Genomic DNA, 15,945 nt, shown 5'->3' with positions numbered 1-15,945 from the left:
AAAGAATTGAGGAAGAAGAAGAAGAGGTTTGTTCGTGGAATGTGGAGAATGGGGAACTCGAGTTTTAAATACTCGATTCCACGTAGAATTTTTTTCCACATCAGACTGCCATCACATGCAACTTGAGTTCAACCTTTGAACTTGAGTTTTAGAGTCTTGAGATGCTAGTTTGCTACATAGTTTTGCAAACATGACAACTAATTGAAATATTTCAAAAATAATGTTAAATGCAAAAAAAAATTCTGATATATGGACATTAAAATTGATTTCAAACGTTAGGATTAATGTCCAGAATTGTTAACTTTAGACGTCAATGGGGAGGTTAGATTTGAAAATCAATTAGAGGGAGGCACGGGTGTAACCTATGATGGAGGTTTATGATAGGTTGGGATAACTTTATTCACTCGAGTAAGGTTTCCACATGATAATTAGTGCGAGAATCATTCTATACATAGTTTTGTAAACATGAAAACTAATTAAAATATTTCAAAAATAGTGTTAAATGCAAAAAAAAATAATAATAATAATAATAATAAATAAATAAAAAATCTGAAATATGGACATTAAAATTGATTTCAAACGTTGGGATTAAGGTCCATAATTGTAAACTTCAAACGTCAATGGGGAGGATAGATTTCAAAATCAGTTAAAGGGAGGCATGGGTGTAACCTATGATGGAGGATTATGGTAGGTTGGGAAAACTTTATTCACTTGAGTAAGGTTTCCACATGATAATTAGCATGAGAATCATTCTATAAAAGAGTTGTTGCCTGATTTATATGCATATTCAGTGGACAAGGATGTTTCAATTAATTCAATTATAAATAGTCGATTAGATGGGGTGAAATGGAGGTTTTTTTTTTTTTTTGAGAAGGAGGGTGAAATGGAGTTGGAATGTGAGATTTATTAAAAGGTTTTCATGTTAAGAAAAGAAATTGGAGTCAATGAATTTTTTTTAGATCTTCTCTACTCAAATATCCCCAAGAGGTTAGCAATTGATATGATGTGATGAAAATTCAGGGGGGGGGTCATTTTGATGTTTGTTCTTAGTATGAGGTTATTTAAAGTAGGCTAAAATGCAAAACTGACCTTCTAAGTTTTTGCAGATTTCATTTCAGTCCCCTAACTTTGTTTTTGTTCATTTCAGTTTTCTAACTTTCAAGTTTATTCAATTTGGGCTTTTCTATCAACTTTTGCTATATGTTGTGGTTAATTTTTCAATTTTTTAAATTAAAAAAATTCAATTAATGATTGAAAATTTTTTTTCCAATTTTTTTTTTTTTTCAAAAAATTTTAACAAAAGTTAATGGAAAAGTCTTAATTGAATAAATTTAAAACTTAGAGGACTCAAAAATGAAAAAAAAGCAAAGTTAAAGGACTAAAATGAAATCTGAAGAAACTTAAAAGATCAGTTTTGCATTTTAGCTTTTAAAGTAAGATAGAAGAGTCTTTAGTGCATTAAGGCCCCAAGGAGGGCCCCATCTTTCATTTGGAAAGTAGTATGGGAGGTGTTGTATGCACCTGTATAAATGGTGAGACTATGGATTATTTGTTGATCCATTTCATATGTTTTATAGAGGATGGCAGTCTTTAGAGTCTTTTGGGATCCGATGGCTATTACCAGGGAAGGAATGCAGATTGAAGGGATTAATTTGAAAAACACCCCTGAAATTTTTAGAATTTTGTCTCGTTATATCTTATGTGGCTATCATTAGAAATAATTATATTTATTAATTATTACTATACATATAAAAAAAAAAAAATCTGATATTAAGTTGGAATCATTGATTATTTGAACTAAGCTTAATTGGTCTCATGTGCAGCATCTTACTAGTTGTATTTCCATTTAGATTTTATAGAATCGCTTCATTCAAGTGCAATTCTTTTGGGTAATTGTGTTTTTCATATTGAACACGAAGTAATATTGTCTTCTAATAAAATATCTTTGTTTATATAAAAAAAAAAAATTAAAACTATTCTAGACTTAAGTGTACTTTACATTTTTGTATAAAATTTAAAATGATCCTTTCCAAACAAAGATGGCTTGACAAAGATCCATAGGGCAAAAAATAAATCTAGACAAAAAGAAAAATTGTTGCCACATTACACGAATGCATCCTTCAATTTTCCTATGTATTGTTGTTATCTGCAACACAAATTACAATCATAAAACATATTAATCTTCAATTTATAAAATCCTTAGCAAAAAAAATTTCTCCCATTACCAACCATACTCTAAAATCACCTACTAACAACAATCACATTATCAATACAATAATAGACAAGAATTGTCACATTACAAATCATATCTCATAAACACTTCAAAACCATAGCCGCGCGCCAATATTGTAATAAACTAAACTATATCGACTATTAACCAAGTGCTATCCAAGGATTGTCAATTCTATGGTACAAAGAATCCAACCAACTAATGAATTCCAATCAATTCCCCTTTTTAAATATTTGTATTTGCAGTCTTTGTTTCTTAGTTTTTTATTTGGTAGTAATAGTAAAGATAATCAACAAATAAAGACATAAAACATCAAAATCATAATCAACAAACAGTATAGGAAAATTTCCTTGTATTATCAACCATACTAAAAAATAATCCTGAAATTCATTTCTTTCCCCTGATTATCCATGAAACAAACATAGCCAAAGTACAATGATAACATGCCTACTGCAAATATGGCTTTAGTATCAAATTTATGACTAAGGACCCCTTGAGGATGCCAATATCATGCCAAAGACCCTACTCCCATCTCCAATTTTCCGTTAAAAAAACCTTTCACAGATTCCCAAGCTTCAAAATCTTTCTCCCTCCCTAACCCTTTTCAGCCCCAAGCCACCCTCCTTTGTTGGCAAACAGACTTGTGTTGACACCTCATTTTGCAACCTGCATTTAACCTTACTTGGAGGGTAAAAGGGTAATTTTGACTTGAAAATATGCATCTTGATTTTGGTCATTAGATCCTTAATCTCATTTTACCAAAATGATCTTGATGTTGTAACGATCAAATCGACTGGTCATAAGCCTTAATCGAACCACCAGATTAAAAGTTATCACCAAATCAAGTTTTAATGGCCGAGATGCTCTATCACAAATTGAGTCTAACTATATACGGTTATGAACAATTGATTCCAATTGGTTATAATTATAATCAATTTGAGATTAATGATGTGTCATAATTTGATTGGTTAGGACTACATTTTATGATAAAGTTGCACACACCTAATTAATTAGATAGTTAGACATTAATTATTCAATGAGTAATTTGTGCAATTATTTTTTAATTAAGGTAAATTTGGAACCAATTAAGTTTGAAATGGGAGTGATTGGAGCCATTTAATATTATTTGGGAACTAATTTGAGACCTATTAATGTTAATTGTGCTGAAATCATTTTCTAACAAATTACCTCTACTCACCATTTCGTCAATATCTCTTAGAATATTTTGAATCTGCGAATGAGGTTAATTTTCCTAGAAACTACACATCTGGGACTTCAATTTGAGCACACAAAACCTCTCCCTCTTCTCCTCTCTTGAGTTCTAGTGAAGTTGAGTAGTCTTGTCATATCTTGGTCTTTCTAAGACTCAAGGTATTAAGTGAGACTCACTCTTCTTCTCCTAACTCTTCTTTTCCTCCACCCTTAGGACCTCTACCGTATGGATATTGCATGAAGGTATAATCCATTTCCCTAACTTGTTTTTTGTGTTGCCAAGATGAGAATTTAGGATTAAAGCATGATAGTAATTATTTAAATTCTTTTGAATATGTTTGAATATTTTTAAATGTTCTTAGTTGTTTATCACATGTTCATGCATAAACATTAGTTTTGATCTTAAATCCACATCAAAAATATAAAAAACATGTTTTTTTCATAATTCTTTCAAATCCTTGAATCTAGGATATCACTATACACACACATTCACTAGAATTTATTTTTCAATTCAAATGCAATGCTTAATAAATTGAATTAAGGTCATCAAATGCACACACTTTAAATTCAACATATAAATTGATTGACATATTGAATGATATGATATGAATGTTGGCCACCATAGTCTAGAAGACTGGTTTCACCGGCAAGGTGGGTGCCTAACACCTTCCCACCTTGTAACATGGCCTCCGAACTTAGATCAAGGGTTAGTAGATCAAATGCTTATCCATGTAATTTTTCAATTTCTAAATTGTAACTAGGAAAAAAAGCCATGTACTTTATCTTAGATTGTATCTAGGACCAAAGCCATGTAATTTTCCTATGATCAACGTAAATTAAATTTCAAATTAATAAAATAAGGAATCTTTCAATTATGGTTTTCTTATTTTTTCAATAATTAAATAAGTGGCGACTCCATTGTAAAACCCCTAATCTAAAGGGGGAAAATATAATCAGTCGAACCTCCATTTTGAGAGGCAATAACACGACTCTATCCATTCACGTGGGTTTAGCTCAACATCCATCAAAATGGGCCAAGGGCGCGGTCTCTCACAACTTGAGTCCAAGCTACTTTAGCCATATGAACAGCCTTATTAGAGCCACTCCAAAAAAAGGAAGCGAAAAGCTTCTCAATGTCCTTAATGAGCTTAGCAGGAAAAATGAAATAGCTTGTCCAATAAACTTGAATCCCAAACAAAACATGTTGAATAAGTTAGACTCTACCAGCAAAAGATAGCTTTTTAGTTGTCCAGGAATTTATTCTAGCAGCTATCTTCTCCAAAAGCAACTTTCAATCCTTCTAAGACAGTTTCCCTGGTATGAGAGGTAATCCAAGATATTTGACAAGGAGAATCCCTTCCTTAAAAGGTAAGACATGAAGAATTTGTTGTCACTAATTTAGGGATAGCAGATATGAAAATTTCACTCTTCAAAACTAGGAATTAGAAAAACCCCAGCACCTTGACCAATCAAAAAGAGTGTGATGAAACACATTTTAATTTGAAGATAAAGAGTCTACATCATACATTCAGCCAAACAAAATAGTACTTATTTTCGGGCAAACACCACTTTTGGTCCTTATTTTTGCTACTTTTGGTCCTTAAAGTGAAAATTGGGAGAAACTTTAAGGACCAAAAGTGGTGTGCGCCCTAAATTCAGTACTGCTTTAAGAATTTGATTACTAATTTAGAAACTCTAGACTAAATAGGAAAATGAGGAAAAGTCTGATGACCAAAAGTGGTGTTTGCCAATTTTTTTTACGTTATTAAAATAAATCCTAGGATTGTCACTAGGGTCAACTTGATTGATGCAGCTCCGACACTCAATACAACACAACACATTTGATCAATCAAAACCCCTAACAAATTTCATTACTCTACCTAAAGTTACACGGTTGACAGTTACAGAAAATTTTTAAATGTTTGGACTCATCCAATACTTTGTTGAATTTAAATGTACAAAACACAGTATCAGAAGGAAACAACTAAACATAGCAGAAAAATCTTAGCAAGCATAATGAAGTGGAAAGTGTAAAAAAATATTTATATTGAATATGGATTAGATGTGACAAATCAGCATATAGAAAAAGATAACAACATCAGTCTTTAATTAATATATACAAATTCTTGCTTGCAATGTGTAATACAATCATCATTCTCAACCACAAAATCATATTCAACAAAATAAATATAGTATATTCAGGTTTGAAAATTAAAATTTATTTATAGCCACACCACAATATCTAGTATATACTAAGAATAAGTAGAATTAAGGAACGTAAATTCTGAAATTTTGAATTGAATCATGCTTTTACCTGCATTTCCTCTTTCTCTGTTTAGGCACTCTCCTTTTGGAAACTTACATCATTTGGCTTGTCTATTAAAACAAGGTTCTCTCCACTGACTCCACTGTAGGGAATTAAACCGAATTCCCAACCTGTGAGAAACAAAAAAAAAATAGAGAAAACACACGCCAAAGAAAAAACAATCACACGCACAAGACAATATTTACGTGGTTCGGCAATTTGCCTATGTCCACGGAGTTACAGGGATTTCACTATTATCAGGGAAGAATACAGAGTACAAGATGTGGCTACAATATTTTCTCTCACTCTAAAACACAGCAACACCACTCACAATGAAACCATTACCCCCAAAAGGCTTGTCCATGAGTGCTCCAACTTGGGCCTATCGGCCTAAGCCTCCGCTCCATGGACTAATCCTCAGTAAATCTCCCATTAAAAACCACGCAATATTATTCGGGTCAGGTCGGGTTGTCGAATCGGATCAAACAAAACTAGGCTCCACAAAACCCAACAAATCTCCCACTTGGAGACTAGTTCAATCACCTACATCAAACCGCTATCCTCCAAAACACAATCCCTCATCCCTACAACTCATCCTCTTGTCCTCAAGCTAAAAGACCAATTGAAACTACACACAGCTTCAACTTCTCAATAGTGACACCCTTAGTCAATATATCTGCTGGGTTCTTAGATCCACAAATCTTCTCAAGTATTACCAGATTATCTTCAACAAGGTAATGGATAAAGTGGTATTTTGTTTGTATATGTTTCGACTTTGAATGAAAAGTCGAATTTTTGGCAAGAAAGATTGCACTCCGAATGTCACTGTGTAGAATGCCCATCTCCTGCTTCTTACCCAATTCATCTAAGAAACCATGTAGCCAAATCATCTCCTTTCCAGTTTCAGTTGCAGCAACATTGATGCAGCGTAAGCGTGTAGAAGCAAAATCTGTAACGCACAAATACCACAATTCTTCCACAAAACCTAAGTTCCACAAGAACACTAGGCTAGTAGGCAAAATAATAGAGAAAACCTCTCTAACAAGCTTTTATTAATCAACACATAACAACCATAATCAACCCCTCTATAAAGAGTATTTATAGGAACAGAATTTCTCCTACTCCTTTTAGGAAAAGACATAATAAACCTACGCCTACTTGAAAAAGGAAAAACAATTTAACTTGGAAAAGAAAAACAATTAAAACCCTAATTCATCTATGAAAAAAGAAAACAACATAAAATATTAAAATATTTTATTCTCCCTTAACCAATTTGCATCATTCTCTCGGGGTTGAGGAAAACTCGTCCTCGAGTTTTGTGGCAATCTTCCACGATCATTTGGAACCCTGAATAATCCTCTCCATCCTATTCTTCTGCGCAAGACAAGATGAATCAATATGCTACTTATTAATCTTTTCTCACTCATAATAAATCTTGATGTACGAATTTTTATTCTTGACCTCTTTTGCCATGGCAGGATATATGAAGCAAGTACTAAAAAAGAATCCATGCACACATCCAAAAACTTAAAATCACTCGACAAAGATTACTTAAAATCACTCGTTCACGCCTCTTGTTGACCTCTATCAATTCTTGTTCAATAAAATCCTCCCAGAAGGGATCAATAACGTTTTCCATTAATCTTTCCAAATTGAAGTAATGTATTACCAAAGAAATTTGAGAGAAGCTCATCAACCCCAATGAAATCATAGTGTCTAATGTGTTCAAGTTCAAGCTTTAATAGATTGAAACTTTGTTCATCAATTGAAAACTCGTCTACTACTGAACAAATTGATTGTACCAACCTATGATTGTAATCAGTAAAATCAATAACCTTTTGTCTTTGAAGGTCGAAAGTCTCATCAATGGTATGAGTTATGGGCTCACCTTGTATGTATATGACTTTATTTTTATCGAGCTCAATCTTGTCTTCTTGACTAAAATCTTCAGGATAGTCATTATAAATTGATAGAGAATCCCAATTTATTACACAGACTCTTTCAATGTATTCATCCTCCTTTTTGAGATCGTAGTCCTCCTCCTCAACATCAAAATACTCCTCCTCCTCCACATAACATGGATTTGGATGGCAGTTTTGAGGTTGGTTTTCAACGGCTAAGGCGGCGAGCTGCTTTAAAAGCGCATCAAAACACTCCTTTGTTCGTTGAAAGAACGCCTCTAATTGCGCATCGTGTGCAACCTCATCGCATTCATACACGTCATCTATGGCAACAAGTCTTCCCCCACATGCTCCTCTTTGTGCCATGGTAGGAACCTAGCCTTGCTCTGATACCAACTGATGTAGCGTAGGCATGTAGAAGCAGAATCTGTAACGCACAAATACTACAATTCTTCCACAAAACCTAAATTCCACAAGAACACTAGGCTAGTAGGCAAAATAATAGAGAAAACCTCTCTAACAAGCTTTTATTAATCAACACATAACAACCATAATCAACCCCTCTATAAAGAGTATTTATAGGAATAGAATTTCTCCTACTCCTTTTAGGAAAAGACATAATAAACCTACGCCTACTTGAAAAAGGAAAAACAATTTAACTTGGAAAAGAAAAACAATTAAAACCCTAATTCATCTATGAAAAAAGAAAACAACATAAAATATTAAAATATTTTATTCTTCCTTAACATGGAAGATTGCCACAAAACTCGAGGACGAGTTTTCCCCAACCCCGAGAGAATGATGCAGATACATTAAAGAAGAATAAAATATTTTAATATTTTATGTTGTTTTCTTTTTTCATAGATGAATTAGGGTTTTAATTGTTTTTCTTTTTCAAGTTAAATTGTTTTTCCTTTTTCAAGTAAGCGTAGGTTTATTATGTCTTTTCCTAAAAGGAGTAGGAGAAATTCTATTCCTATAAATACTTTTTATAGAGAGGTTGATTGTTGTTATGCATTGATTAATAAAAGTTTGTTAGAGATGTTTTCTCTATTATTTTGCCTATTAGCCTAGTGTTATTGTAGAACTTAGGTTTCGTGGAAGAATTGTAGTAATTGTGTGTTACAAATTCTGCTTCTACACGCTCATGCTGCATCAAACATACTCAGCTTCTGTAGTAGACAAAGTAACAATGTTCTGTAGATTTGAAGCCCATGATATAGTTGTACCACCCAGTGTAAAAACAAACCCGGTAGTACTCTTTCTACTATCAATATCACCAGCAAAATCAGCATCTACATAACCCTTCAATTTCAAACTTGCACTTGTGAAGCAAAGACATGTATCTGATGAACCCTTAAGATATCTCAAAATCCACTTTACTACCTTCCAATGCTGCTTTCCAGGCCTACTCATGAACCTGCTCACAACTCCCACTACATGTGCAATGTCTGGCCTTGTACACACTATAGCATACATCAAGCTGCCAATAGCTGAGGCATAGGACACCTTGCTCATATGGTCCCTTTCTTCTTCTGTCTTCGGTGACTGTTCTTTGCTTAGTTTGAAATGACTACCCAAGGGTGTGCTCACTGGTTTTGCTTCATTCACGTTGAATCTGCTGAGAACTTTTTTCACATACTCTGACTGTGAAAGTTTCAATGTACCATTAGCCTTGTCTCTAATGATTCTCATATCAAGGATTTGTTTTGCAGCTCCCAAATCCTTCATTGCAAACTGTTTAGACAATTGCTTCTTCAGATTATTAATCTCCTCAATACTAGACCCTGCAATAAGCATATCATCCACATACAACAGTAATATAATGTAAGAATTGTCAAAAGACTTAACATAGCAACAATGATCAGCTTCACATCTCTTGAACCCAATTCTATGTATAAAACTATCAAATTTCTTGTACCACTGTCTAGGAGCTTGTTTTAGGCCATAAAAACTCTTTCTTAGTTTGCAGACTAGATTCTCTTGTCCCTGAACAATGAACCCTTCTGGCTGAATCATGTTAAGATCTTCCTCCAAGTCACCATGAAGGAATGTTGTCTTCACATCTAACTGCTTAAGATGTAAGTTTTCTGCAGTCACCATTCCCAGTACCAGTCTATTTGTTGACATCTTCACAACTGGAGAAAATATCTCTGTGAAGTCAATGCCCTCCTTTTGCTGGAACTCTTTAACAACTAATCTAGTCTTGTAACGTTTACTACCATCATGCTTATTCTTTATTCTGTATACCCACTTGTTATGCAGTGCCTTCTTTCCTACTGGCAATTCAGTTAGTTCCCATGTCTAATTCCCCAACAAGGAATCTATCTCATCCTGCATGGCTAACTCCCACTTGCTTGAGTTATCATCTTGCAAGACTTCATCATAACACTCTAGCTCACCACCATCAATCAACAGGAGATAATTTAGAGTGGGTGAATAACGATGTGGAGGTTTAACGTTCTTGGAAGATCTCCGGACTGCAGCTACAGGTGTACTCTAATCTACCTGTGAATTTACATTCTCCTTATCTTCTTCACCCCTTTTCTGGATAGTACTTTCAGTCAATTCATCTAAGTTGACAAACTCAGATTTCTTTTGATCTATCTCTGCAACATCTGATACTACAGTTGACCTGTCCTTGTACATAACCTGTTCATTAAATATTATATTTCTACTTCTGATGATTTTCCTGTTTTGTTCATCCCAAAACCTATAGCCAAATTTCTCATCACCATAGTCAATGAAAAAACATATTTTAGACTTTGCATCAAGTTTATTACGAGCATCAGAATCAATATGAACATAAGAAACACAACCAAAAGCTTTTAAATGTGAAAACTTTACCTCTTTACCACTTCAAACCTCCTCAAGAAGTCTGAACTCCATGGGAATTGATGGTCCTCGGTTTATCAGGTAAACTGCAATGCTAACAGCGTCAGCCCAGAAAGTTTTTGGCAGTCCAGCATGCAACCTCATACTCCTAGCATGCTCATTGAGAGTTCCGTTCATGCGTTCAGCCACATCATTCTGCTTTAGTGTCCCAGGAATGGTTTTCTCCATCCTAATTCCCTGTGCAGCACAATACTCACTTAACCCTCTATCTATGTACTCTCCTCCATTATCTGACCTTAAACATTTTACTTTCAAACTTGTTTTTATCTCAACCATGGCTTTCCACTTCTTAAAAGTTTCAAATATATCAGATTTATTTTTCAGAAAATAAACCCATACTTTTTTGCTTGAGTCATCAATAAAAGTGATGTAGTACCTTGAACCTCCAAGGGATGCAACCGGAGAAGGCCCCCACAAATCAGTGTGTACTAACTCCAATTTTTCAGCCTTAGGTGTCCTGCCAGTTTTTAAGAAGCTCACATTTTTCTGCTTTCCTAAGATGCTGCTTTCACACATGTCAAAATCAATGGACTTCAATTCTGGTAGTTTTCCTTTTCACAGCAACATCTTCATCCCTTTCTCACTTATGTGACCAAGTCTGCGATACCATAAGCTTGTATCAGTACTTGCATCAGCAACTGCAATTATGTCTCTTGGACTTGAGGTCATATATAGAGTACCGGTTTTCTTTCCATGAGCCAATACCCTAGCTCCCTTTGTAACCTTCCAAGTACCACCAACAAATAGTATTGCATGCCCTTCATCATCAAGTTGTCCAACAAAAATCAGACTCCTCCTCAGGTCAGGAATATGTCAAACCTTCTCTAATAACCAAACAGATCCATTGGGCAATAATATCTGGACGTCTCCCATACCTACAACATCCAAGGCTGAACCATCAGCCAAATACACCTTACCAAAATCACCTGCAACATAATTCTGTATGATTTCTCGGTGTGGAGTGGTATGAAACGAAACTCCTGAATCCAAAACCCAATCATCAAGTGGATTGTCTACTGCAAGAAGTAATGCATCCTGTATCTCTTCTATTACAGCATTAGCAGAATCATCTCCATTCTTCTTCTTAGGACTTTTGCATTGATTCCTAAAGTGACCTGTTTTCCCATAGTTCCAACATTGTACTTGTTGGCCTGATCTAGTTTTGCTTCTATTCTGATTAGAATTTCTGGATTTTGATCTACCCCGATTTGAATTTCTGTCATTACCTCTTCCTTATGGTAGAACCAGATCCTAAGGTTTCACCTGCGTCTCTTCTACGAATCTCCTCAGCCAGAATTAAATCTCGTATATCATTGTACTTCAGCTTTTCTTTTCTTGTAGAATTGCTTACTGCCATCCTCATTGGCTGGCAAAGAAACCAAAACGATTAGAGCACGAATCTCATCATCAAAATCAATTTCTACAAACAACAATTGATTTATGATAGTACTAAATTCATTCAGATGTTGTGCTACTGAAGCATTCTCTGTCATCTTCAAATTGAACAATTTCTTCATCAGATGCACCTTGTTATTTGCGGACGACTTTTCATACATATCAGACAAAGCCTTCATCAGATCTGCTATGGTTTTCTCCTTTACAACATTATGTGCAACAGACCTAGACATAGTTAACCTGATAACTCCCAGTACCTGTCTATCAAGAAGAGCCCATTCCTCAGCCTTCATAGCCTCAGGTTTTGTCCCCAAGAGAGGCAGATGCAATTTCCTCCCATAGAGATAATCTTCAATCTGCATCCTCCAATACGCAATTTCTGTGCCATCAAAATTTTCTATTCCAGACGACTTTCCTGCTTCCACTGCCATTGCTCCCACTCAAACCTAACCCTAGGCTCTAATACCAGTTGTAGGGAATTAAACTGAATTCCCAACTTGTGAGAAACAAAAAAAAAATAGAGAAAACACACGCCAAAGAAAAAACAATCACACGCACAAGACAATATTTAAGTGGTTCGGCAATTTGCCTACGTCCACGGAGTTGCAGGGATTTCACTATTATCAGGGAAGAATACAGAGTACTAGATGTGGCTACAATATTTTCTCTCACTCTAAAACACAGCAACACCACTCACAATGAAACCATTACCCCCAAGAGGCTTGTCCATGAGTGCTCTAACTTGGGCCTATCGGTCCAAGCCTCCGTTCCATGGACTAAGCCTCAGTAAATCTCCCATTAAAAACCACGCAATATTATTCGGGTCAGGTCGGGTCGTCAAATCAGATCAAACAAAACTAGGCTCCACAAAACCCAACATCCACAAATTATCAACACCAAGAAATAAGTGTGGCACACCACAAATCCCCAAATCCTTAACTTGTTGGCTCTCAAGGTCGTATGAAGAGAGTTCAAAAAAAAATGGTTTTACTTGTCTTTCCACTAATATATGACCATTCTTCTAGAGACCTACCATCCTTCTAATTCCTTCGTTGTGATCAATAGTGAATTGTTTAGTCCAAGAATCAAAAGTGCCATAGCTTTTCATCCCCCACACGGAGCACTTAATTGTTCGTAAAATCACAACATACTAGAGAAAGTGATCCCCTGATTACTAAAGTATCAATCTCAAGATTAACTCTGAATTCATCATTTGGCAAGGATATAACGCGAAAAACCTCATCATGCAAATCAAATGACAAAACTAATGAATGACCGTCATTGGCAAAATCATTCGCCACAACTCCATTTAAAGAAGGAGCTGGTTTCAACCAATATTTAAAACTAATCCCAATTGGAAACAAGGCGCCTTGGTCTTCCTCTTCAGTTCTACATGGAAGTGCAATCATTACCACCTTGATCCTTAGATCAAACCTGAAAACTGAACGATTCCACATTTTGAAATTAATTAAATGAGTAATTATCATCGTCATTGTCAACGTGAATTAATTTTGTACATTAAATAAATGCGGAAACTGAACGATTCCGCGTTTGTTTTTGCTGTTTCTGCATTTTGGGTCTTAATTAATATTTTTAGGTTAGAAATCGAGTCTCTAAGACTCGATTTCCAGGTAGACACCATGTGGAAAAAAATACCACATCAAACGTGATCAACCCATGAAAATCAAGTCCCAAAAACTCGATTTATAGGCCCTAAATCGAGTCTCTTAGACTCGAGATGCTAGTAAAAAATATAGTTTGAAAATTTGACTACTAACTATATAGTTGGAAAGTTATGTCTAGTTTCCCATTTTCGCCAATTGCTAACATTTACATCAGTTTCCTTCTAATTTCTATATAATATACCATAAACATAGATCTAAATTTCTCCCTACAGCAAACCGAACCATTTAATAATCAAATAACACTATCCTATATTTGTTTGATCTACAGAAAAAAAAAATGGGGGGTCTCAATTACAATTCTATTCTATACTCATAATTCTATTCCAAAGTCCTCCCTGCAAAACCCGGACACCACTTATGGTCCTTAAGTTTTCTCCCATTTTTCAGTTTTGACCTTAGAGTTTCAAAATAGTTAAAATTTGTAGAATAATCCAATTTGGTCATTAAAGTTTCCCCCATTACTCCATTTTCTTCCTTTTTATATCCTTGTATTTTCCCAACATTAGAATAGAGCACTATACAAAAAATTCAAGTTCAGAAAAGTGGACAATCTTATCCTCATTGTTTATTCACTTGAGTAAGGTTTTTGCATGCTAATTGGCATGGGAATCATTCTCTAGAAGAGTTGCACCCTGATTTATATGCCTATTCAGTGAACGAGGATGTTCAATTAATTCAATCATGGATGGTCGATTAGATGGGGTGTAATGGAGCTGGAATGTGAGATTTATTAAAAGGTAAATTGGAGTCAATGAATTTTCTTTTAGATCTTCTCTACTCATATATCCTCAAGAGGTTAGCAACCAATAGGATGAGATGAAAATTCAAGAGGAGTGGTCATTTTGATGTTCGTTCTTAGAATGAGGTTATTTGGGGTAAAAGAGAAGAGTCTTTAATGTGTTAAGGCTCGAAGAAGGACCTTATTTTTCATTTGTAAAGTAGTATGGGAGGTGTTCCATGCATGCACCTATATAAATGGTGAGACTGTGGACCATTTGTTGATCCATTTCATATATTTTATAGAATGTAGTCTTTAGAGCCTTTTGAGACACTACAAAAAAGATTGCTATTTGCGACGAAACTTTTTTGACGATTACAAAAAGCCATCGTAAAAACTAGCTTTTTCGACGGCAAGTCTCTTCCATCGACAATGACTCATCAAATATCAACACATTTGTGATGGCAAAATGAGTCTGTCAAAAATGCTTATTATTTTTGTCGAAAATGTGATTTTTTTTTTTAGGGAAATGTTCCTGCCTTACTTTTTACGATGGCATAAAAATGTTCATCCCTAGTAAGATATTATTTATGACAACTAAAGAAAAATTGTCGGAACTATTAACACTTGTGACAGCTTTGGTACATCGAAAATATAAAATATATATTTTTTATGGTGTTAGTATTTGCGACAAACAATCTTCCATCGTAAATATAAAAGAGGGTATTATTTACGACAACAGAAGAAATACCGTCGGCACTATTAACACTTGTGACGGCCTTTGTGACAAACATGATTCCATCATAAATATAAAAAAGGGTATTAGCGATAGACATGAAGCCATCGAAATTGGTAAAATATTTTGGAGGGAAAATTCCTCCCTTACTTTTCACATTTATGACAACATTTATCCATCGCAATTAATTTTTTTTTTTTTAATTGAGTTTGTATTTGCGACAAACATGCTAATTGTCGTAAATAGTTAATTTGCTTTAAAAGAAAGAATGTATACTTTAAAATTTGGTAGCAAAATTTTATTTTTCTTTACCGCCACTCCCTCCCTCCTACCCCCACCCCTCTCAAAATTTAAAATTTGGCAGTAAAAAATTTAAAATTCAGATCATCCAAAAAAAAAAAAAATTATACTTTAAAATTTTATAATTGACCCTTATAAATTTGTCGAAAAAAATTCAAAAAATAAAATAAAGTTGGTACAACAATGTGAATAATCCCATCTTCTCAACCCAAAGAAAAAAAAAAGGATAAAAAACCCAAAAATATAGGAAATTCATTTCAGGTAAACATATCCCTAATTACAAAACAAAACAAAAAAAGCCCAAATCTATCTTCCTCAACAAATCCTTAATTCCTAGTACAAAAACCAAAAAATAGAAAAATAAAAAAATAAAAAACACAACGCTGTCTTACAGTTACTCTCTTATGCCGTCAGCATCTTTGCTTATCTCTACACCATCGTTCTCCATACTTGCTAGAATCCAATTGCCACAAAAAGTTTATTTTTTGTGTGGGTTAAAGATATGCCCTTACTAATACTAAATTATTTGCGAGGGCTATGATTGACCTTCACAAAAAATCATTAATAT

The sequence above is a fragment of the Quercus lobata genome, chromosome 4, assembly GCF_001633185.2.
Source record: "Quercus lobata isolate SW786 chromosome 4, ValleyOak3.0 Primary Assembly, whole genome shotgun sequence".
Classification (NCBI taxonomy): Eukaryota; Viridiplantae; Streptophyta; class Magnoliopsida; order Fagales; family Fagaceae; genus Quercus; species Quercus lobata.
The sequence above is the reverse complement of the archived record's forward strand: the minus strand, read 5'-3'. Positions refer to the sequence as shown.